The sequence below is a fragment of the Melospiza melodia genome, chromosome 3 (assembly GCF_035770615.1).
Source record: "Melospiza melodia melodia isolate bMelMel2 chromosome 3, bMelMel2.pri, whole genome shotgun sequence".
NCBI classification, from domain to species: domain Eukaryota; kingdom Metazoa; phylum Chordata; class Aves; order Passeriformes; family Passerellidae; genus Melospiza; species Melospiza melodia.
The window spans coordinates 19,671,037-19,696,002 of NC_086196.1; the positions used below are offsets into that span (position 1 = coordinate 19,671,037).

Consider the following 24,966-nt stretch of genomic DNA (forward strand, 5'->3'; position numbering starts at 1 on the left):
CCAGACAAGCAGAGGGAAAAAATCTTCAGCTGCACTCCAGATAGCTTTGGAAGTGAAGCAGCTAGACCCATTTATGAGAATTACTTATTTTCAAAATATTTGCCAGATTTTCAAAATCGTTTTGCTTTAGCTCAAAACCTAAATTCTAATAGAGCAGGCTAAATAAAATAAGAAAGCATATAGAGAAAATTTCCATAATTTTGTATAATATTCCTCCTGTGCTTGTGTCAAGAATCTGATATAGTCCACTTTCAGAAGTGGTATGCTAGACTAAACCACTTTAATCCCATATGCCAGTCTTTGTAATTCTTAGCCAGTCTCAGAAAAATGCTAGTTATTAGACAGAATTTGAATGAAAATGTAAATGGCTACATAAGACATATTATAATGTAATTTTAGGGTCTTAATGATGTTTTCTCATTTACTGTCAGAAATCAGGAGTCCACCAAGCAATGCAAGTCCTCCTCAGCTGTACTCAGCCTTCTTTAAGTACATATTGCAAGATTCAAGAAAGTGAAACTATTTTTGATGCAAAACACAATTTAATGAGCACGAGACATTAATTTTTTACATTTTTTTTCATTAATTCTAAGATTTTCCAGCTTTTGATTAAAATGGGACAACTTAGCTTGCTAAAGAAGTTGATCATAGAATCACAGAATCATTTACAGTGAAAAAGATCTTTAAATTCTGTATGTACAACCATTAACCACTGCTAAATCATGTCCATAAGCACCACATCTTCAAAACTGTACTTCAAAAAACACCAGGCTCTGTCCAGTTAAAGTCTGAGTTTTCTAAAGATTTTTCAAGATTTATATTGCTTAGTGCAACATGTACTGAATCAATTCACAGTAAATATCTAAAGTTAAAAAGAAAATAAATTCACACAGAAGGCTGAAATCAAGCAGCATGTGTGTATGAAAGCTGGAACATTTGTTCTGACAAAACAGGTTGCTCTAAAAAACACCAAAAAACAAGAGATATTTCTTTTTTACTCAGTCATAGTTCTGAACTCTAAAGTTAATTGAAATCAGAAGGTAAATCAGAATTTATTGAATACTTCACAGCATATAATAATTTAACAGAAATAATATGCAACCTTACTGGCATTACCAGGCATAAGAAGTCTTGATTTTATCCAAGGTGATGATGACACAGGAACACTTCCCAGGTTCTGGATTCAGGTTTCATACCCTAGTAAATGGAGAAAGAAATTAAGAATTTAAATTCCACCTCTTGCTGTACCAGTTGATGTGCATGTAAATTAGAGGACTTGCTTCTCCACTCCCACAACTCAAAATCCAAATTTTAGACATCTCAGTATCTGTGTCCCAATGCCCAAGTCCCTTCCTGTATCCTGCCTGCAAAATATTCCTGTTACATGTTAGTATTTTGAATGGGGTGATAGCAGTACCAATCCAGCTGAGACAGAAGCAAAGAGATGGCTTCTGCAATTTTGTCACAAAATCCCGTGGTAACTAGCTGATCAACACTTCTAACTGTTGTTTTATTTGGTCTTGAAAATAACACCATCATATATACTTTGATGTTGCACTGTTTATATTCTGAGTATTTTGATGTGCATCCAGTTATTCTAGGCCAATTCTGACAACACAAATTTGAGTCAGGAATGTTCAACATAACATCAAAGTTGGTAGACTTAATGCATACTGAAGTTCTTCAACTTTGCTCTCAGTAATTGGGACAAAAGAACCCAGGTAATCCTCATGTAACATCAAAGCTGCATATCCTAGGAGAATGAAACAGTAGAAGCTTCATTTTGTTTCTTCCATTTGTGAAGTTTCCTGGGTGTTTGTTGTTCTTCAGTTATTTTCTCTTTTGTTTAAAAAAATAGAGCTAAAAATCACCAATTAGTCCTAACTTCTCTTAGTAGAGTATTTTGCCTTATCTTCATCATAACAAGCATGGTAATGACAAAGGGATGTCTTCCAAAGCAAGGCTAAATGAATAAAAGCACTCTGTGAACTGACTGGGAAAAAGAATTAGGGGCCTTGTAAGAAATCCTGAAAGTAAAAGTTATCCGCAGACAGACAGTTGGAAAGAGAGAAAGAGGAGAAAGAGAAGAAAGATGTGTCAAAGTATTTGAACTTGAGAATCCAGAAAAGATTAAGACCTTATTGCGTGGGGATATCAGGATTGGAGAGCAGCAGTAAAAAGACATGAAAAATTTGTAAGACAAGAGATCTGCATCTGTTCATGTTCACTAAGTGTTCTCATTTTCCATCTGGCATTGCTTCCATTTTTTTTCTTTTTTTTATCACTTTTTTATTGCCCTGCAGCAGTGAATTGTACATAGGTTAAACCAGGGTGAAGCAAAACCTCTAGAGGAAAGGTTGAATTGCTTCATCTGGTTTTGTGCTACAGAAAGGACTTCCAGAACAACCTTATGGATAATGTTCAGGATATATTAAGCAGAGTATGACAGTGGTATGGTGAATAGAAAGTGAAATTCACTAGTCATAAACAAAATCAGGAAAATAAGTACATAAAATCCATACCACATCGCCCTTAAAAGTAAAGTTGTCCAAAATTTCACGTTAAAATTCTGTTTTCAAAGCTATATAAATATCAGCTATCGTGTTGACATCATCTGTGCCATTCTATATGCATATTCATTTTCATTCAAAATTAAATTAATAGAGAGAATGAGACTAGCACAAGTATATATATCTTTCATCAACATATAAATCCTCATGGCAACCCTTCTTTGAAATGCTCATTATCCTTTGGGATGAAGAAAAATAATTTAAACTGGGAAGGACTGTATCCTATGTCTGATGTGCTTCTTGATGCTTCTGTGAAAAATGTGTCTGAATTTTACCAGAGAAGATGTCAAAACTAATTTTTTTAAAAAATAACTTATTTTTCATATAATCATAAGGAATTTCTGCAATTATAACAGTAAGAGACTGTATTCCCTCTTTGGCGACTGCTTCTACTCTTTTCCAATTTTCCACATCAGAGAAGTCATGATGTCATGAAGTGGCTAAATATGATCAAGTCTCCAGGAAGTCGTGGTTTTCCCTCTGAAGGCTGTACAAATCTGAATAGGATTGAAAACTGAAACTAAGAACAGAAAATGCGAGTGCCTTAGTCCCCTCTCAACTGGCACCCAAGTAAGTGCTCCTGTGAGTGCTGAGAGATCTGTTTTCAGACCAGGAAGGAGAGGATGGATGGTAGAAGGAGAGAAAGAGAATACTGGGATTTGGGGACAGGATGGACCAGCCAAACATGGAAGATGAAATAAGGAGAAGAGAAGAAAACTTCTGGCCAAGAGTGATCATGCAAGGAGACCAGCACTGAATAACACTGAAGGCACAAAAGACAAACCAGAATCTCATGAAGGAAAAATGAGTGAGGGATCAATTTGGCTGGAGGGATTAGATTCCTTTGGTTGGACTGTAAAGCCAAGAGGCTGAAGCCTAAGACTCCTAAGAAAAGAGTCTTTGCCTAGAAAAAAATGTTAAAAGCTGCATAATTGCAACAACAAAAAGGATAAAAGGAAAACTGAAAGAGGAACACGACATTCTAAGGACAGCTTTGGAACAGACAGACAGGTAGCATACAGGTAGCAAACATAGCCTGGCATGTAGCTGCTGCTGTGCACCTGAAGATCACAATTCTGGCTGTCCACATCAGAAATATGGCTTGAATATGGGCTCAGGTCAGCTGTCAGTGTTACCCACTGCCCACTGCCAAAGGGCCAAAACCAGTTCTTTAATGTAGTTCAGAGCCTGAATGTAAGTTAACAGACCAGTGTTGTACACAATTCAGGACAGTAGGGTTAAACAGGGACAGATGGAGCTTGGGAGGACAAACTATGAAAAGCTGATCTTGTTAATGGTTCCACTTAGAAAGAAGAGAAAGTCTGCAGGATCCAGCCCTGCTATAAAGCATGGTGCCCACTTGCCTCATTCCCTCCTGCTCTCAGGTACCCACCTCTCACAGAACCTTTGCCTTGCTCAAGACTAAGAATGGATAGTGCCCATACCCCATGCCTGTTTGATTCTGGTCATTGCCCTGTATGGCCTGTGGTAATGCCTTCTGCAGGCTTGGCTTCACAAACAAAGCAGTGGTCTTCTAAAGAGTTCAGGATATTCTTCGGTAATATAAGATACCAAGATACACCATTAAAGCTCCCAGTTTATTATTTTTATACTTCCACAAGAAGATTGCCATAAAAAATAAACAAATAAGGGCAGGAAAGATCTGCCGCAAACTACATACAATTCTCACTCACTGTAGACACAATAAGGTCAGTTAAACAGGCCTTAATCTCCCTTGAGGGTCACTATAATGCAAGCAATAAAGACCACTGACAGCATTTTGTGACTGAGATGCATCTGGCCTGAAGGATTTTGCATCTTTACCTCTCCAAAAGATAAAACCTAAGCTTAAAGTGAGCACATATAGATATTTGCAGTATGCAACCACTATTATCATGGACACCAAGGACCCTTATCTCTCTCTTGTTCGTGCATATTCCACAGTCTTCCCAGGAAAGATGTGGAAGTAAGTAAAACTGCTTGAGATGGTCTTCTGTTCATACCATACAAAAATATGAGTCCTCTGATAATGAGAAGCATCTCACACAGTTTTCAATGTGTAATATGCACTCCTGATTATTTAGTAAGTAGAACTTTGGTACAAAACAGTTAAAATCAAAGCAGAATACTTTTTTTAAAACATACTCTATTATTTAATACATAAAGAAACTCTATGAATCGAATGTTATCAAAAATTGCTTTAAAAATGTACCATTTTTCTCTCTAGTCCATAATTTCCCCTCCATAGTGTGTCAAATCAGGTAAAAAATTATGTCCTGGGCATTGCACATTTTTTTGTGTACACTTCCCAGTATTTTAGAGAAATACTGGAGTATTTTATGCCTTATTGTGTCTCAGTTTGCATTTCCTTAACTAATCCTAGCATTCACACTTGTATTTATAATAAATCAGTTTATATATCCCTAGTTAATATTTGCTTAGGGCTTATGTTGATTTCACAATACATGCAATTTTCTGGCTCCATCTTTATCTTCAAGGATTAGATTGAATTGAGCAGCCATGTAGTAATTTAGTTTTATCTTGTGCCTTACAGTTTTATGTTCTTGTAATAGCACTTCTCTATCTTATTTAATTAAATATATCTTATTTCACAATGACAACATTTTTATTTTTTAGTTTATTTGCTAAACAGCTGCCATTGTGGCAAGAATTTGTGGTGAGAGAACACTTAGAGACATTTAGAACAGAAAATATCAAATATAGAGGGAAGGAAAGGATTTGAATTTGGCATGAATGCACTCTCGGATTAAATTTGAATTGGTTTGGATTCACTAGCTGGAATATGGAGCTAAATAGCTGTATTTGGATTACTTTTCTGCTTGTGTTTGCAGGGAGGTATTTGAGTTTGGGGTTTTGTTTTGTTTGGGGGTTTTTGTTTGTTTTTCTGTGTTTGTTGTTTTGGGGTTTCTTTTAATAGAGAAAGTGTTTTTTGAAAACTAATGCAGCTAAATCTTTGCCAAATTACACTGAAAGATTTTGATGATTTTTTTTGCCTTTAGCTTCACTTACATGAAAATAGCAGGTAAAAGCTAATTTTTTCAACTCCATCATTTTAGCACTACCAGGTTAATTTGATGCTGATGAGGGCAAGGCTAATTGACAGCCTATCCATAATAAAAACGAATGGGTCTGAACACAAGGACTCTGAGTTTTTTCTGTCTTTTTAGCTTAAATGGGCTAAATGGTTCTGATAAAACCAAATGTTGTGCAGGTGCATTGAGTCCCTGTTGCAGAGGATGTTAAATGGGTTTGATCCTAAATTGACTAGTATGTACAAAGTGGCTGTGTTTTACTCACAGCATTGGCAGCTTCTCTGGTAGAGAGTCTGGCAAAGCACAGAGTAAGCATGCATAGCTCAAAGTCATTTTTTGATCTGCAGCTGTGTGTGCTTATCTCCATTCTTAACAGAAACCACCAAGTAAAACATATTAAATTTCTAAAAGAATGGTTTGGGTTTACCCCATCAGTCTGTCTTCATTTTTTTTTTTTGTCTTTTCTTCTTCAGATATTCTTCTTAGAAAGCTTTTTATAGCTGGAATCCCCCTTTTGATAACTCCTCCTCTTGATAAGCCTCATGTTGTCTTTTCCTTTGCACTCCTCATACACCAGGTACACTCTCTCTGCCCTCAAATGCCTGCCAATGGCATTCAAGGATAAAACTTTTTCTCAGCACCAGGCTTCCGCACCTGTGTGTTCCTATCAATTCCCTTATATATCCCACCAGTGTAAATTTAACTCACAGATTCCAGGAGTCAACTGATCTTTGCAGGTTTTGGAAATTTTCTCTGATGCCAGTAAGAAGTAGGTTACCTCAGCTTCGTTTTGCTATTCAATTGGCACAAAGTAACTGGAATCTCTGACTTCACAGCACCAGCTGCACTCCAGCACCACTGCCCAGGCCTATCCCCATACAGACCAGCCCAGCTGTTGTGCAGGAAAGGAGTCTGATCATGGAGCACATCACAGAATCACAGAATATGTTGAACTGGAAGGGACCACCAGGATCATCCTGTCCAACTCCTGACCCAAGCACCATCCCCAAGCATCCCATGCCTGGCAGCACTGTCCAAACCCTTCCTGAACTGTCAGGCTTGGCGCTGTGACCACGGCCCTGTTCCAATGTCCAATTACCTTGAGGGTCAAGAACCTTTTTCTAACATCCAACCTAAACCTTCCCTGACATAACTTCAGGCCATTCCCTTGGGTCTTGTCACTGGTCACTGTCACAGGGAAGAGATCAGTGCCTGCCCCTCCTCTTCCCCTCACAAGGAAGTTGTAACTGCAGTGAGGTCTCACCTCAGTCTCCTTTTCTCCAGGCTGAAAAGACCAAGTGACCTTAGCTGCTCCTCATAAGGCTTCTCTGCAAGACCCTTCACCATCTTTCTGCCCTCCTTTGGATGCCCTCTGTTATATCATGGTGCCCAAAATTGCCCCCAGCACAGGAGGTGAGGCTGCCCCAGTGCAGAGCAGAGTGGGACAATCCCCTGCCTTGCCTGGCTGGTGGTGCTGGGCCTGGTGCCCCCCAGGACAGGGATGGCCCTCCTGGCTGCCAGGGCACTGCTGGCTCGTGTTCAACTGGCCCACAACCAGGAGACCCAGGTCCCTCTGTTCCAACACAGGCCAGTTATACTTAAACTATTCCTGCCTGAAAGATCCCTGACTTAATATAAAATGGTTTAAATTACTTGTTTGCAGTAACATTAGCACATGATAATGAAGACACATTGCAGAGGTGTAAAAAAATAAATGGAAAATACAGAAAAGGTGAGCAAGAAAAGGTATTTGACTATGTGTTCTTGACATGAGCCAAGGAATGCTAACTGAGACTCAGAGGCTTTGTGTTTAGAACAAATCATTTTTTTCACATTAAGTACATAGTTAAGTTGTAAAACTCTTTGCCATAACAAGGCAATACTTTCTCACAATGTTTCCAGAAAAACTGGATCTGACTATAGGAAATACGCAAATAATTTCGGAAATTGCAAGCACATTTTGTGCTGGGTTATACTTTATCCTAATTTATCTTCTACCATATAAAAAGAAGAAATACAAGAAGAAATGAGAATGTGTGGTGCAGGTAACCACCTGGTTTCCATTTAAGGGGCAATGCAAACACCATAAGGTTTGGAAAAATTAATTTTCTTACATACAGCACAGGCTGGGACATGCCTTAAAGAGAATGATTATAAATTTGTTATGGGAACACTGGAAAAGGTCAAAAATTTAATGCAGAGTATATGCTTTTCATAGTTTCCTACTTTAAAAGTGTACTAGGTTGACTCTGTAATGCTTTTAAAGATATGTGTAATCCTGGGTGCCTGGTCTTTAACAGCTAAGTATTTTGTCATTGTTGAACCATGGTAAGCTTACTTGGCTCATGCTTTGGAATTGTTTTTAAGACTAAAATGTTTGGGAGCAGAATATGTTTTCTTTTGGGCTCCCATTCATTCAAAGCAATGCCCAACAGCAGTACAATCACAATATTATTGTGTCTAACAATAATCATATGCAGTCATTTCCAATTACAGTGGCTACATGTAGAAGCAGCTACAGACTGTTGAAAATGTGAGGAAATGTCAAACCATATTAAGCTCGCTGGAAGGAAAGAGGAAGAAGTTCACAGCTTGATGAGGAAAATTAAAACCTTGCTGAACCACACTGAACACCTGAAAATATCAAAGAACAAAAGATAAATGGGGAAAAGCCTGAAAAAGTTATGAAATGTAGAAAGGAATAAGGTTCAGTAGAGTAATAAATTATATGTAATAGCAAAGAAAGTTAAAATAAACATTCTATAACTATCAGAATCTCATGGCCTGCAGGAAGCTGCCAATAGGGCTCTAATAACTGGAACCTAGAATATTGTGTTCACTTTGAAATAACTTGAATTTGAGCTAGACCAAGAAAGGCCAGAGGATTTGGGGTTGCGGTCTCATCCCTACAACAGATTTCTCTGGTACGTTATACAGATTCCAGAGAGTGGTTTAGACAGTCCATTATTCCAGTTGCAGCAAAGGGCTTGTATGTAGGAGTTGGTTTTGTATGGCATGTTTTTTAGTAGCGGGGCTGCTGTGAGAAGCTGCTGGAAGCTTCCACCATGTCCAGCAGAGCCAATTCACCATGGTTCTGAAGATGGACCTGCTGCTGGCCAAAACTGGGCCCATGAGAGAGGTTGGTAATGCCTCTGTGATGACATATTTAAGAAGAAAATCAAAACAAAGCCAGGGCTCAGTTTGTCTTGCTAGTCAGAGAAGAAAAGGAAGTGAGAATATGTGAAGGAAACAACATGGAGACACCAAGGTCAGTGCAGAAGGAGGGGCAGGAGGTGCTCCAGGCACCAGAAGCAAGATTCCTCTGCAGGCTGTGGTGAGACCGTGGTGAAGCAGCTGTGCCCCTGCAGCCCATGAGGAGCCATGGGTCCATGAGGAGTGCAGAGATCCATCCACAGCTCTTAGGGATCCACAGGGGATCCAGAAATCTACCCACAGCTCGTAGGGATTTACAGGGGATCCAGAAATCCACCCACAGCTCATAGGGATCCACAGGGGATGCAGAGGGGAGGGTTGAAAGAAAAAAAGATGTTTCAAATGACTTATTTTACTTTTCCTTGTCCTCCTCTGATTCGGTTACTAATAAACTCACTTTGTACTGCTAAGCTGAGTCTGTTTCGCCCTTGGAGTTTTTTCTCCCTGTCCTTATCTCAACTCATGAACCCTTCATTTACTTTTTTTCTCTTCTCTGTCTAGCTGTGGCACAGGAGGGTAGCAAGCATTTTTTGTGATGCCTGGCATTTGCCGTCTTGAACCACCACATATCAAATTATGTGTTTTTATGTCAAGTATTACTTGGTGATCTCTGTGCAAGGAGCCTGTGCCTTGCAGTCTTAGGTACTGGGAAGTCTGAGCCAGACACCCAATTTGTAAAGAAGGTGCTGTAACACAGGCAGAAGTCCAGCTGTGATTATCTACGATAGACAGTTCATGTTCAGACCTTTTGCAGAAATAAATCAATTTCCTTCTGGGTCACAGGTGAGCTCTGTATTGCACTGCCTTGGGTAGCTGCCCTTGGCTGGACACCAGGAGCCCTGATACTGGAAGAGATAAATACAAAATCTGTGCTAACTGGCATCCACACAACTTCATAGCTCAGGGCTTTGGAAGATGGTTTGGAATGGGCCCTACAGCACTTTGCCTGGCTCAGGACTGCTGGTCCGCTGACCATGTTCACTGTGGTTCATGCTGACCATGGGAACCAGGGGACACCTACAGAGCAGGATATTCTAAATGCAATCGTGGTGCTTTCACCCAGGCTGGAAATGGCATGTCACTTCCACCTATTCTAAGATCTTTTAAACCATTATCATCTTTATGCCATTATGAGGCTTTGAGAAATTCAGGCTCCCCAAAGCTAGTGTGAAGATAAGGTCAAAATGTCTCCCAAAAAGAGGAGGGTGTTCTACATCTCTCTGAAAAGATGAACAGAGAAAAAAATGGAAGTGAAACATTTAATTTAGATGATATTCTTAACATTTAGAAAGAGGAAGCAGCTAACCATCAGGGAAAACTTCCTGCTTGTGAGAGATATTAAAGTGACTCCAAAGGAAACATCTGGGATGTTAAAAAATGATTGAAGAAAAAAGTGAGAAATATATTTCATAGAACAATCCTCCAGTTGCAGGGCAATGAACTGGATGACCTAATAGCTCTTTTCCATTCCTTACATCTATGATTCTGTGATTCTAAATATATATTCAGAATTCTACAAGAGGCAGTGAGACAGTAGAGACATTGAAGAACATAAGTGGAAAGTTAGTGACAGATGAGTCTGATTCTGCTGCAGGCCTAAATGAATTCCTCACCTCATTATTCACTGGGGGGATGTGGGGAGAAAATTTAAAAAAATAGGTATGTAGCATCTCTGTGACTGAGAGACATTCTCCTGGAGGGGAAAGTGAAATGTTAAAAGGCTTTGCTATTGCGCTGGAGAAGATAATAAGGCAATTAGGACTGTTACATTTGACAAAGCACCAGGCTCAGATGAATTGTGTCCCAGAATCCTGAAGGAAGTAACAAAGGAAATAAGAAAGCCTTCAGCAAAGATTTCTGACAGGCCACTAAGGAGTTCAGTCATACCCAAGGACTTAAGGGGTACTAAAGCTATCCCCAGATTCAAGAAAGAATCAAGGGAAGATTCAGGGACAAGTCCTCTAAGTCTCATTTCAGTTGAGAGAAAGATATTGGAAATATTTCTAAGGGACCGTGTTGAAGTAATTTTAATGTATAATTTAATACAGGTAACAGGAAATCATGAGAAATTTGTATGACATTTTAGCATGTTATGGGAGTTGTAGACCACAGTGAATAGATTGATCTCATTCATACAGCTGTCAAGGTGGTAAAAAAGGGAGGAAAAACCCTATATAAACTATAGTATGAAGAGCTGGGATTAAACATTTTGTATTCAGCTGGACATTGCCTTAAAATTTGCCTAAGTAGATCTACTTTAGAAGTGCATCATTACAGAAAAACATATTAAAGCTAAAAGGGAGAGACACAGTAATGCATCCTAGTGGTTAAAGACATTTGAAGAGCTTGGCTACTGTAGTTACAACCACTTTGCAGTCTCGTGCAGATGGATTAAACCGTAATAGCTCTAAACTAGCTAAACTAAGTACCTGCTGCAGACAGGCAGCACCAAGCTGGACTCAGGCTGCAAAGCCTGACTGACATCCAGGTAAATACCTCAGCATGATCCTCCTACAACCAACTGATATCACAACTGCATTACCCTGCCAGGATTAACCAGTTTAAAGCTAGCTGAGGTGAGGCTGTAAAAACAGTGGTATCTGTAGACATGTTCCTAAACTACCAGTCCCTAGTCTTTTCAATTTGGTGAATCCTTTGAAGCTTAAAAAAATTCCAAGCTTACTTAAATCCTTCTGTGTATATAGATGTAAACTTGTAAAACAAAAATCATGAGACCTGTATGCCCAAAATTTAAATAAGACGTTGAGACACACTGAATCCTCAGTCTACCAGCTCTAGTGTGTCATTATCTGACTGTGTCCACACTTCTTCGGGAAACTGTCTTCTCTTTGTCTTCAGCCTCTAGTGCCCTTATTTGTCTCTCAACTCTTTTCTTTTCCTTTCCCACTCCCGGTTTTCCCTTCAAAAATCCCTTGAAAACCTACATTTAATGCCTGACCAAATCTGTAACCATGGACAAGTCATAAAAATTCAGAACTCTGAATATTCAAATCTATTATTCCTTTGTTACAGTATGTTAAAACATTCCACATATGGAACATCATCTTTTTTTTTTTTCTTTTGCTAGGCTTTTATGATTTGTGGCATCAAATAGCATGTAGTATTTTAAAAACTGGCAAGAGGGATGGTAAAGAAAATAGTGCTTAATAACTTAGATTAAAGAGATCAAATTAAAGAGCTTGATCCACTGAAGGCAATAGGACCTGTGCCTTTCCAAAGAAGAGAGGAGATGCCAGGTTGGATAAAAGTGGGCAAAAATAATTTCTTCTGACATCACTCCTTATTCCAACCTTCTTTGCCTCCACAAAATGGGATATCCTGCTTCGATTGCTTAAAAAGCCAAGATTTTTTGTGTGACGTGACTTCACTTTCACTTTACAAATTGTACATACTATCACAAGGTAAAAATCTGCAAGTTAGAAATTGCAGTGCTATTAACAGGAAGTTTTGATTTAGGTTATTCAGGATATTTTCCCCTCTTTGAATCTTTAAGGCTTTTCAGTACATTTCAGTTCATTGCAGTACCACCCTTCTTCCCTTACCTCCAACTCCCACATTGTTCCTATTGTTGTTTGCTCTTTACTTGGTTTTCAAGTAAGTGCCAGACGTTTTAGTAGAGGGCTGACTCTAGGTCTGCAAAAAAACCCTTTATTTTATTTATATGACTGTAACCACCTGTTCCAGATGGACAAGTTACACAATTTTTTGGGATTTAGCTTTTGTGGCACTTTGCCCTGAACAGAGCAGAATATTTCTAAGAGCTGTCTGAGCTGTATCTTTTCATCCAGCACACAAAAGGCCACCACCTGAAGGTAAAACTGAAGTCAACAGGGTCCCACAGGTGTGACTAAAAGCTTCATTTGGCTCAAGAGTCTCTCATATTCATAGGAACAAGTTCTGCCTGTAGATGCATATATGCCAATGTTAATGAAAATAAATGAAGTTGTGTAGAGGAAAAAGAAAAAGAAAAAACCACACCCCTCCCCCCCCCCCAAAAAAAAAAACATTAAAAGCCAGAGAGACAGAGATATATCCTAGTTTTCTTGTGAGTTTACAGCTTTATAGACCAACCTGTGCCTTAGGATTAAAAAGATATAATATGTAGCATGCAGAGGGATGACTAGGGGGCATGAAACCATCTGCAAATGTTTGAAAGATGTTTGCGTTCCCCTTAGGCATGAAAGAAATTACTTCCTCTGTTGCCAGAAAAAATTTCCAAGAAATAGTGGGTCAAAGTTAAAAAACGGAAACTTAAAGTAAATTTCAGGGAACTGTTGCTGGCAATGAGGGTATCTGTATAATTTTTAAAGTAAGAGCAAAATTCCAGACAGTGGACAATGCAATACTTAAAATCTTTTTTCTGTTTTCGTTCATCTTTTCATGACTTCTTATTTTCTTATTTTCTTCTCTGGGAAGAGATTTAGGAACCACAGAAAAAAGGATTTTGTGTTCAGTTTTCCTGGGAAGTGTCTAATGTGAAATAAGCATCCTAAAATCCCAGAACAGAGCTCCATGTATTTCCTTCAATTGGTGTCCTTTAGCCTCACTCTTGCATTCTTGACTGCTCAAGGAATGACAGTCATCAAGACCAGGAAGGTTTTGGACATACGGGGAGAGGTCAACTGAAGAAACTCCTTGCATATTAATGATGAAAGTAAAATAAATTGATACGTAGAAAGCAAAGGACAGACAAGAAAACCCTGCAAGTAAAGTTAAGAACTTTCAAAAGCCAAAAGACAGTGGTGGATGCCCCAGTGGTCACACTGAAGGCATTTTGCATGGGTGTCAGAAAACCAGTTGTGTGTGTGGTAAAGGCAGCTCGTGGCTTGAGGGACAGGAATGACACATGAAGACGTAGAGTAAAAAAGTAAATAACTTAAGAAGATCCAAAGCAAATAATTTAGCCAGATCAAACCATAGTCCAGAAATAACAGGAATTTCCCTACTCAGATAGCAGATTACTAGAGCTGTGCTACTGACTGCATTGGTTTGATAGCAAAGGCCAAGAGATTACAAAAGAGACTGAGATTAAAAAAAAAAACAAACAACCAAACAAAACCCCCAAACAAACACAAACCAAACAAAAAAATATACTCAACTCCAAACAAATTAACAAACAAAACATCACAAAACAACAATCCAAAACTCCCATATTACTGGAAGACTACATTTGCAATAATCATAAACAACAGCTTTCTGGAGCCATAAATCCAGATGACAGTAAGCATTGCCATGTGCTTTCAGGATCTGCTTCAAAATAAGACTACACAAAAAAAAAAAAAAAAAAAAAAAAAAAAAAAAAAATCAGTAATAAAAATAAATCAAAGAAAATGGAACAAAAAAAAAGAGAAAAATCTGCAATAGTAGTATTTACTTTTAAAGAGGAATTACAAAAAAGGGGAGATTATTCTGAAAACATAAAGAGCATGTAACAACATAAATTGTTTGAAAGTTGCAGCATGGAGCATTTAAAACCAATATACTAGAAGCTCAAGATAAACAAACAAACAAAAAATCCAACTCCAAAAGGATCAGGAAAAAACTCTGCAAGGAAAACAGTAGAGGAGATTATTAGAAATAAACATGCTTCAGCAAAATTGGATTTTCTTCTACCTAAGAAAAATAGAAAAGTTTATAAGCTTTGGGAAACGGGATATAGCAGCATAATAAGACAGAGAGAAAATGTTTTGAAGAACAACTTGTTGAAGTCAGAGATGCTAACCACAGGACATGTCAGAGGTGGAAAGTTTACCAATGCTCATCAGTGGGTGAGCAAGGTGTCTCAAATACCACTCAGGAAGCACAACATCAGAAGAAATGTATGGAAAATAAGCCTAAAGCACTGTTCCTGACTGGACAATAACAGATGCTTCAGAAAAAAAAGAATTGAAAATTAAGTTTGCTAAGGTTCTCAATGTGAGCTTTCTCAACTAACAGCAGTTCTATCTTATCCCTAAATTTTTCCCATAGCAGAAAAACAGGAGGTGGAAATTCCAGTAGAAGCCTTTACCCGGGGTTTTAGAGTGATCAAGTGAACAACTGACTAGTAACAAGTATCCCGGAATTTTGTAAAAACTAAAAAGGATAAAAACATCATGACAGTGATAAATATGTCATGCTTGGGAAATGTCAACATAATTTCTGTGTAGAGAAGCTGTGTTTCAGAAGCAGTTCTTTGTGGGTGCCTGAAAGAACATGGAAAACAACAACTCTGTCTGTACAGCATTCTTCGATTTCCCAAAACCACTGTCATGATCCTTCACAGAAGCCTCTTAGAGACACTGAGCTGTCTTGGTAAGAGGGCACGTCCTCTTAAGAATTAATATCAAGCATAAGACAGGAAACAAAAATATATGAATAAGTATTAGTCCTCAAAATGGAGAAAGATTACTAGAGAACCTGTGCTAGCCAGCATGTCAAAAAATGATCTGGAAAAGGAGTTAAATAAAGAGGTGAAAAAGGCTGGGGATGTACAAAATTATGCAAGATACTTAAATATAACGCTGACTGTGAGGACTTGCAGAAGGAGCTCATGGCACTGAGTGAATAGGCAATAAAATTGAAGATGAAATTCAATGTTGATAAGGGCATATAGGAAAAAATAGCCCTAACTATATGTACACTATGATGTGCTGTAAATAAGCCATTACCACACAGGAAAGAGATCTTAGAGTTACTGTGGATAGTTCTCTGAAAACAGCAACTCAGTGCTCAGCAGCAGTCAAAAATGCAACAGAATGGGAGGAATTACTGGGAAAAGAAAAGAGAACAAAAGAGAAATCATTTTTATGTTTTTATGTAAATGCATGCTGCGCTTGCATCTAGAATGCTGTGCACAGTTTCAGCCACCCAACTGAAAAAGATTACATCTGGGCCTGAAAAGATGGAGAAAAGGCAAAAAAATGGCAATCGCAAGTATGGTCTGTCTCTTCCATACAACAGACTAAGCTGACTTCTATGTGGGTAAAAAATGAGATAGTTTTCTGGTGAATGAACAGGGTTACATAAAAATTACAGAGATACCAGTGAAACAATTAAACAACACATTTAAGAAAAAAACCCACTTTTTTTTACATGGCATGCAAATAAATATTGGCCCCTTTTTCATGAGATGAGGTTGAGAAGCAATTGATATAAATATATATATTTTGATATAGATTTGAAAAATTAAGTCCCATGGTCTGAAAGAAAACTCCACTTCAGAAACCCCCTGGCACATTTGCTGTTCAGCTGGATGATATATTAGAGAATGAACTGCTTCACAGTGGTGTTGAGTTCCTATGGTCATCCCTGAGCAGTCACTACAGAGTAATGTTGCAAATAAGAAAAACAGCTTAATGGACCATTGATCTGTGTCTGAGTCACTCTTACATTAGAGGAGACAGAAATTACTTCCCCCAAGGCTGGTCTGCAATGTGGTGGTTAAAACACTGTGCTGGAAATCAGAAGTTGTGGGTTGAAAGCCCATCAAAGAGAGAAAGGTCCAGACTGCAGGACCCTGGGTACAGGACTGAACATATCCCTCTGTGCTAGCAGGGACATCAAAAGGACTGAACATTGTGTGGCCTCCCTTGTGGAGAAGTGGAGCTAAATGACACTCCTAAATCTGGGCTACAACTAAACGCAGGTAGTAAAGTGGTGTCTTTCCTCCACTGTCCATAAAGGATGTTTACAAGGTACCCACTGAGTCTTACAAGAGTAGAAACTGCTGAAGAAAAGAAATCCCACATTGCTACCTAGGGTTTGGATACTATGCCTCTACCAGGAGGCAATCTGGATTTTACCTTTCATTTCTGGGGATAGTGCAATACATGGATAAAAACCACACCAGAGCAGAGGCCTCCTTCTTTTGATTTAATCCAGGCAGCAGAAGTGGGATGTTATCCTACAGGTAACTCAGCTAACAGACAGAACATGCATTTATTTCCCTGTCCTGTTCTTTAACAGCAGAGCAAAGGAGTGTGAGGAGGCACTGTTTTTCCTGGATCTGAATACAATTATGTTGTGTTTCCAGACCCCTTCTGACTCTGACTCCCTGCCCTACCTCTGCCCCAATCCACGCCCTGCCTCCAAGTTATCCTTCCTCAGGGTAGGGCAGATTGTGCCTTCAGCCAGCTGCTCACCATCCAGATCTTAAGAGAGGAAGAAAAGCCCGCTTGAACAAAACAAAACAAAACAAAACAAAACAAAACAAAACAAAACAAAACAAAACAAAACAAAACAAAACAAAACAAAACAAAACAAAACAAAACAAAACATAATAATCATCATCATCATCATCATTACCACCATAAAAAGAGAGAGAAACCTAAACAGGCTACACCTTTTTCACAATGTCAGAACATGAGAAGAATCAGCATCAAAATCACAGGACGCCACATTAACAAGAGCAGAGTTTTATTATCATATCTCTGACTCTCTACACTTAAATAGATCAGAATTTTTCTTTGCACAAAATCCTGTCTCCAGCCTCAGCAGCAGCATGATCAGAAAAATGTAGAGGTGCATTGCCTGAACCTTCCCTTTTAAGATTCCATCTATTCTTCTTAACCTGTTGAACCTACTGCCAAAACTGTACATGAAGCTGAACCAGAGACAAAATCTACATACAATTTCCCTGCACAGCTGGCAGGGAAAGTCTCAGGATACAAATAAGCAGTGTTTAAAGACCAACACAAACAAAGAGAGTGTGGATTCGCCTTTTCATGCTCCTGCAAGGCTGCATGCAGGCTCAGCTACTGTTTTGCAAGAATAGCTTTCATATGCAATGTAAGATTAGAGATCACTGAGGATAAGTAACGTTTCACTACATTTTCAATACCGTGATCCCTCTGAGACACTACCTCGTCATGTCTTCAGTAGTTCCAGTGTTTAAGTTCAAGAATGTTGCCTGGTAGGCCACTTCACAAGTTTATGTTCTTTTGAATAAAAAAGAGTTTCCTTCAATCTCCAAATGTTGGGGTTTTTTTTTTCACTTTTTAATTTCCATTTTGATTTCTTTTGCTTTGTTATCTGTGCATGACTGAAAATATTAATTTGATTTGACATAGTCTGTTCTATTTAGACTTTTAACTTCCTTCTTACTCTCCTTAATTCTAGGCTGCTGTAGGTTTATGGGTGGCTTTGTCCTGCATTTATGTCTTAGTTCATTTGTTAGCCATATTAGAACTAGTTTCTTTAGCTTTGTTTGGAAGTATTACAAAATTCTTTTACTACAGTGACCAAGCCCACAAAGTAATAGTTCAGTAGCAGGCACAACTAGAATCATGTTCCACTCTAGTATTTTCTTTTTTCCTATACCATTTCTCTCCCTTCATGAAGCTGGAAACAAGCCTGTTTCCTATGGATGTAATTTAAAAACAAATAAAACCTCTATGTTGGGAAATATAGATTTGCACAGTTATTAAAAAAATAAAAAGTCTAACATCTAGGAAAGTACATTTATATTGTGATTTTATAATCACATCCTACACCTATGTGGTGCTTTGGAGCTAATAAAAGACTATAAAAAGTGCATAATGGCTTATTTTCTATTCTGTCAAGGCTAATGATTGATGTGATATCACACTTTTAACAGTGGTCTCAGGAGCAGGGAGCAGCACATTGATCTCCTGCTCCACCTTCTGCCTGTGCTCCTGGCAGTGCAGCCCCACTCCTGCAGCAGCCACAATCCACCATCACCCCCTGGAAAAGGGCCCTCTCTTCCTCCATCCCTGCAGCAGGAGAGATGGCAAATCAGGGAATGTGGACATTAGAGCCACAGCCTTGTCTTTGAGCAGAGCTGTGGGGCATCTGCTGCCTAATTGTGCTGAGGTCTTTAAAAGTCACCTCTGCTGGGATATGCTCTGACATGAGAAAAATCTTCCTGTGCTTTAATCACTGCTTACTACACTAATGTTAATAGCATTTTGTTGCCTTCTCCCTTATCTCTCTGCTCTATCCATACTGTTCCTCAGTTCACAGATAAAATCAGAAGGTCTTTTTGGGAAGATGTCACACTGCCTAGAATTACACATCTCCAAATCCTTGACTGGGCTCATTGGTCAATAAGAGTGTGTGAATGATGTGAGCAATCATCAAAGCTAGATAGAGTTAAGGTAAAACATTCGTCCCTCACACCAGAAAAATGTCTGGACAGTGGTTTGGATGGATTAATCAAAAAATGCAGTTTTGTACTGTACTGAAACTAATGATTAATTTAGCAAATGGTTCCAATTCAACTGAGAACAGGCATTGTTTTCTGAAAATGTCAATATGATTCATTTTAATGTTCTCTAAATGTTTTGCTTTCTCAAGCCAGATTAGCCATAGGCTTTAGATGGTTTTCACAAGGCCATTAAGAATTGGATAAAGAAGTTTTTATATGCTCTCCTATAATTTTAAGCCTTTCCTATACTATTTAAGCTGCCTCCCAAGCTGAATCAATGAGCTTTGCCATTTACCACCTTCATGATTAAATGCAAGCCAAAATCAAGGTACAGATTTTTCCTATCTCTCCAATTCTATTTACTGTAAAGTATTTCTTTAACAAAGCAAGGAATGGAGCAATTCTCCCTTTCTCTCTTTCACTGTTCCTTTTCCCACATAGTCAATTCAGGTCAATGCAAATGTATTCTTTTGGACTGGTTTAAGCATTGAACTAAAATGCAGCTCTTGCTTCATTGTGTGTAGAACACTAGCTCTGTTCTAAAGGAGTAATATATACCCCCCTCAAAATTAGAACCACATCCCAAAAAGTCATTAATCCACAGGTTTTACATATATATGTGCATACCTATATAGATTCAGAACAGGTGTGAGATTGTGATATTATAGCTGATAGGTCAAATGGAATGGATGAGGTTTTAATCAATATTTTGAAAGAAGAGAGAGCATTAATAATAAGGGGACTGACTCTCTGGTGAGGCTGTATAAAATTGAGTGTTTCTACATTTTTAAAGCCCTTTTACTTCACAGAGAACCACTTAAAAAGCAAGGGGGAAAAAAAAAAGTGGTATTTTGACTTCAAAAAAGCCTCCAGTCCTTGCCTGTAATATGCTTCATAATTTGTTTGCTGCATTACATGACAGTTGCATGTTCCAACAAAATTGCAGTTACACAGTAGGCCTCATCTCTTCTCCAAAAGCCCTGTAAACACAATACATTTCAGAAATGGTTTGCCTCTAGAGGGTCAGAGTCAGAAAGATGATTCTGTCAATGGAGTAAGTGTGAAGCTGCTTTTGACCTTAATCTGCGGGCATTAAAATGCATTTTTATTCTTCTTTTTTAAAGTGGCACATGTGAACAGTTACCAAAAAAAAAAAAAAAAAAAAAAGGTCTTGCTTGCAAGAAGAGGTTTTTCTCATTGGTGTGTTAAATTTATCAACTGACTGCAGTAGCTTGAGAGGGAAAAAAAATCACGGTTTTAAGTATGTTTTTCCTGTTTTGAACCAGAGACACTAGTCTGCCAGCTAAATACAGGCAGAGAAGAACTGTTTTGAGTTTTACTTTATTTCATTAACCAGTTAAATCCATTGAGAGAAAAACAGTTCATACCTGTGGAGCAGGAAAAGGAGACATAATAGCTACTAAATATTATGTGTTCAGAACAGTGGCTACTGAACTTGTACTATGCTTGAAGGTTTCTCCTAACAAAGAGTATTATTTTTCTTACAAAATTTTATTTAGTTATTACCTTAAATCATCATGTCTACAACAACATAATTTTAACCAAGCAAATGAATGAGGTCCATGGTTCTGCATGCAGATTCAGCAGAAAATATTTCCCCAATCTGTGCAGTGAAGAAGACATTTCACAAGTGAGGTGATTTAACATTTCCAAACTTCCTATTAAAAGTTTTCTAGAAGGGCTTTCCAAGCCCTTCTAGAAAACTCTAGAAATTTAATGAAGACCCTTATCATTAGGTGCTTTGTAAAGTATATATTGATATTGATATGTATTTTATCCTTCCTACAGAATTCTAGACAGAATTGAAATAATATATTTTTTTTTCACTCTAGCCCATAGAGGTCTGATTTCCTCACTTAAAGACAGTAGAGTTTGACTGCTTAGGTATTTAAAATGGTTTTGATGGTTCTTGTAATTCTGGTTTTCAGGAGCTTCTGTGGTCATCTCCCATCACCTATGAGGCCAGGATAGAGGCTATTGTCTCACTCCAGCTTTTGAAACTGTTTCACTTGCAATGATAGGACTTGGGATTCCCTGGACCACCATAATGGGAAGGTGACTCTACATCTCAAGATGGGAATCATTTTCTGGGAGATATTCATAGATTCCTGTCTTCTTTATTAACATTTAAATATTTTTGTGTGCATAGAGACAGTTGTATGAAGATAAGATCGTCCCTGCCACTGGAATTAGAAAGCTGGAGTCTTGCAGTCCATTATCAGAGGTGGTCTCTGCTCTTTCATGGCACACTAAACCCAGACCTCAATATTAGCATGTAGATGGAGATACCTGTGAACTGAATAGTTGGACTCATGCCACCATCTCATTTTACATAAGCCACTGAGCTGTTCCCTCATTTTAATGTGCTCAGTCGCAACCAAAGGCCCTGAGGGCAAACTCTTCAATCCCATTAGCTGTCCAAGTCCCAGTGGAAACCACTATCTTTGAAGAAATTGCTTCATCTTACCTCAGCTCTGTAATTCCTACAGCATCTTCAGATCCTACTACTAGCTTGTGACCAAAATTTAGCAAGTAACAGTAATTTCAAGACAATGACAGATATCAATGATTTTTCAAAGCAAAAAGTGCTTATTCTCAGTATCCTGCAGGGTATAACTCACTTGCTCTTCCTCTGCTTCCTCATTTTCCCCATCTCAATTAAGTAACCAACCTGGTGTAAAAAGCAATTTTGTTGGGTTTTTTTCCACTGACTAAATGAAAATGGGTTAAATTAAAGCGTCCAGTACATTCCATAAACAGGGCAGGCACATTTGAGACAGCTGCAGCAATAGCTTCATGTATTAATATTTCAGAAATCTCTAAGAGTGGCCAAATACACTGCCCTTGACTGCAACAATTATTATTTAATAGCTTACTTTATCAAATTCCATGTCAGGGGTAAATGGGAAAATTTATTGTATTGTGAGGGATTAAGGTTTGTCAGTTACAAAAATAGACAAATCCTGCAATTCAGCTGACAAAACAATTCACATGGCCCTGCTTCAGAGTTTGAAAGGAAGCCATTAGAGGAATTGGAATATTCCCTCAAATTCACATCCCAGCACATATCTCAGCATATTTTGCAAGTAACATTATCTCCACTTTAAATAGGGGGAAACAGTGTCTATTACAAATTGCAGAAAGCAGAGCAGAGCTTCTCCAACTGCTGTCAGCTCAAGCCAAAGGAGTACTCACGCTGGGATTGCCTTAGAGGAAGCACCATGCACTGCAGCTATGCAGATTTCAGGTGCAAGCTCTGGGCAAAGCCATCTTGAGCTTTTCAGCACTATTTTCCTTAGCATGAGCAGTCTCTGGCTGGCTCACGCTCAACCAGCTCGCTCAGGTGTGGCTCCACTTACCAGGTAACCATGCCAGGCATACCAGAGTGCAACCACAACTTCAAGGGAGTTATCACACCTGAACACAACACTTCTGAATCCCAAGAAATTACTGAGCACTTCTGAATCCTGAATAGAAATCTGGGCATTTTCTGGGTTCAGATTAAACTCTGAGTGCTCTAAAACCTTGGTATCTTCCCATGACATAGCTGTGAAATGATGGTGCTTGTTGGCTCCTGTGCCTCCAGGGATGCATGGGGGTGATTAACATGAAGGAGACGTACCCATGAAACAGGCAACAACAGCTGCAGGGAGAGAGACACAAGCTCAGCATGGAGCAGGCGTGGGAGAGGAAATGTATTTAAACTAAACTGCTGAATCTTCTGAGAGCTGTTTCTTCTTTTCCTGAAACTGCCACCACTGCTGAGCAAATTCATCAGCTGAGTGACTAATGGGAAACATCCTGAGAGGCAGAGGTACAACTGAGCCAAAACTGCTTCCCATAAAGCCCTATTCAGTGCCTGTTTGTCTCATTTATTACCGCATAAAATATCCTTCATGGGAAAGTGACTGACAATTATACTTTCTCCATATATCTTTGCACTATACGTTGTCTTGACAAAAATAGGTAGCTTCTGTCTTCAGCCCCTTCCCTTCTAAGCCATCTCCTTTCTTTTGTCAATTATTTAGTGAAAGAAAATGTCATTCTCCTGAATTTTTCATATCACTCTTTCTAAGGGAGTCACTTCTGATTTTTTCATGCAAATCCAAAATACAGCTCCGTATGAGCTACTATGAAGAAAATTAACTCTATCCTAGCCAATACCAGAACACATTGGAAGCAATGCCAGCATCAGTAGCAGCATAAATCCACAGCCAGAAGTTTCAGTTCCCAGGAAAAATGGGAGAAGCAGAAGGAGCAGATGAGACAGTGAAGTGCCTCCTGTTGCCATAGAGATCAGGTAACAAGTGACCTCATCTCCTGATTTTGCTCCCAGAGCAGGGAGCCACAGTTTCCAGGCCTGTGAAGGGAGGACTTGGCCAGTCCATCATGATGTAGCCAGTGAAATTGGCTTAATGGTGCCTTCTGTTACTTGAAGTCTTAAACCTCTGAGAGGGCAGAACGAGCAGACAGGTATTTTGTTCTCAGGATAGGAAATAAGCACGCTATTTTCTGTCTTACAATATCTCTCTCTTTCCTTCTGTTGCTGCTTCTGACCTTCTGTATTTCCCCCGTGCTCCCTGTTTTGAACTTAGGTTTCCAATGGCTTTTTGCCTCTCTCTGATCTCTTCGTTTAAGTCTATCTTATCTACAACACTTGGTTTTGTACGTTTTATTTTGCTTTTTGGTGAGAACAGGAGGTAAGGCGATGTACTAGACAAATCACTGCACTGAGGTTTGAAAGACAAGCATTAACTCTGGCTCAGGTTCTGAACAACAGTAAGTTATTTCATCTCCCTGAGGTTTCCTTGTCTGCTCAGCTGGGACTGTCAGCTGCACAGAGTAGGGACACACATCTGCTGCCTGTGTCTGTAGCATCATTAGGAAAAAGGTCTCAATTGCACTTGCTGTCTCTAGGAACCCTGCAATCAAATCAGACATGCCATCAAATGACACCCAAACAAGGCAGGGCTTTTCCTATGTAGAGGCTAATTATTTCTTCAGAAAAGGCACAATTTTTGGTCTTCAAGGAATATTATGCTTTCTGTAAGGTTGCAACATGACCCCTAAAAATCTTCTCCTCTATTTGCTTTTTTCCTTTGGCCATGTCTTATCTCACAAGAAACCTGGGGTTCTGCCTGTGGAGAAAGTAGGATAGGCATCCAATTTAATACATCATGAATGCAGCCTTCAGAAGTATAAGGTCAAAAAATTTGTATTAACCTGAAATAAAAACAAAAAAAAAAAACAAAAAACAAAACAAAACAATTAAAAAAAAAAAAAAAACAAAAAAAAAAAACAAAAAAAAAACCTGCAACCCTGCAAATGCCTATAAGCACTGCTGAGTGCTTTTTTGGGGGTGTGATATTTTGCAGATGGCCTCTGAGAGAGAGCTAATAGCAGCTATTGAAGCCACGACTGTGATTAGCCTGGCAGGACACAGTCTGCAGCACTTCCTACACCCAGCTACTCAGCAAAGGTTGTCAGCTGGGACCTTCATTCACATGGGTTCTGGTCAGTTCTGGCTGCAAGGAGAGCACATTTGCTTCCTGCTGCAAAGCACACTGTTAAAAAATTTCCAGTCCCCTGATACTACAGAGGGAGTCCATGGGCTGGTCCCTGGTGAGTTTATATGACAGTACATTAGTTTCAAGAAACAAAATGGTAGAGAACTTGAAATTTGGGAGAGAGAAAAAAACAAGCTAAAAGAAAACTTCCAATTAAATTATGCAAATGTGAAAGGAAGTTAAATATTTAGATTTTTAAGGAATATACTTCAAAATACTTCCCCAGAGGATGGTAGAATCTATACTAAAGGGCCTAATAAATATATTAATTTAACAGAAGATTTCTTGGATTGAGTGCAGCGCACATTTAAATGGTCTGTGACAAGTAATTCAGGAGTTTCAGTGTACCATATGACATATTTTATTTTTTTTAT

The 24,966-nt window shown here is 38.8% G+C and overlaps 1 long non-coding RNA gene across 5 annotated transcripts in view; it reads right to left on the reverse strand.

The window, feature by feature from the left end:
- LOC134415486 (uncharacterized) overlaps window positions 1–24,966 on the reverse strand; it is a 184,527-nt gene that overhangs the window by 70,337 nt on the left and 89,224 nt on the right. For all 5 annotated transcript variants that reach the window (XR_010027061.1, XR_010027060.1, XR_010027063.1 and 2 more), the window contains exon 5: window positions 1,117–1,197. This is a non-coding gene — a long non-coding RNA (uncharacterized LOC134415486). The remainder of the gene's footprint in view (window positions 1–1,116; window positions 1,198–24,966) is intronic.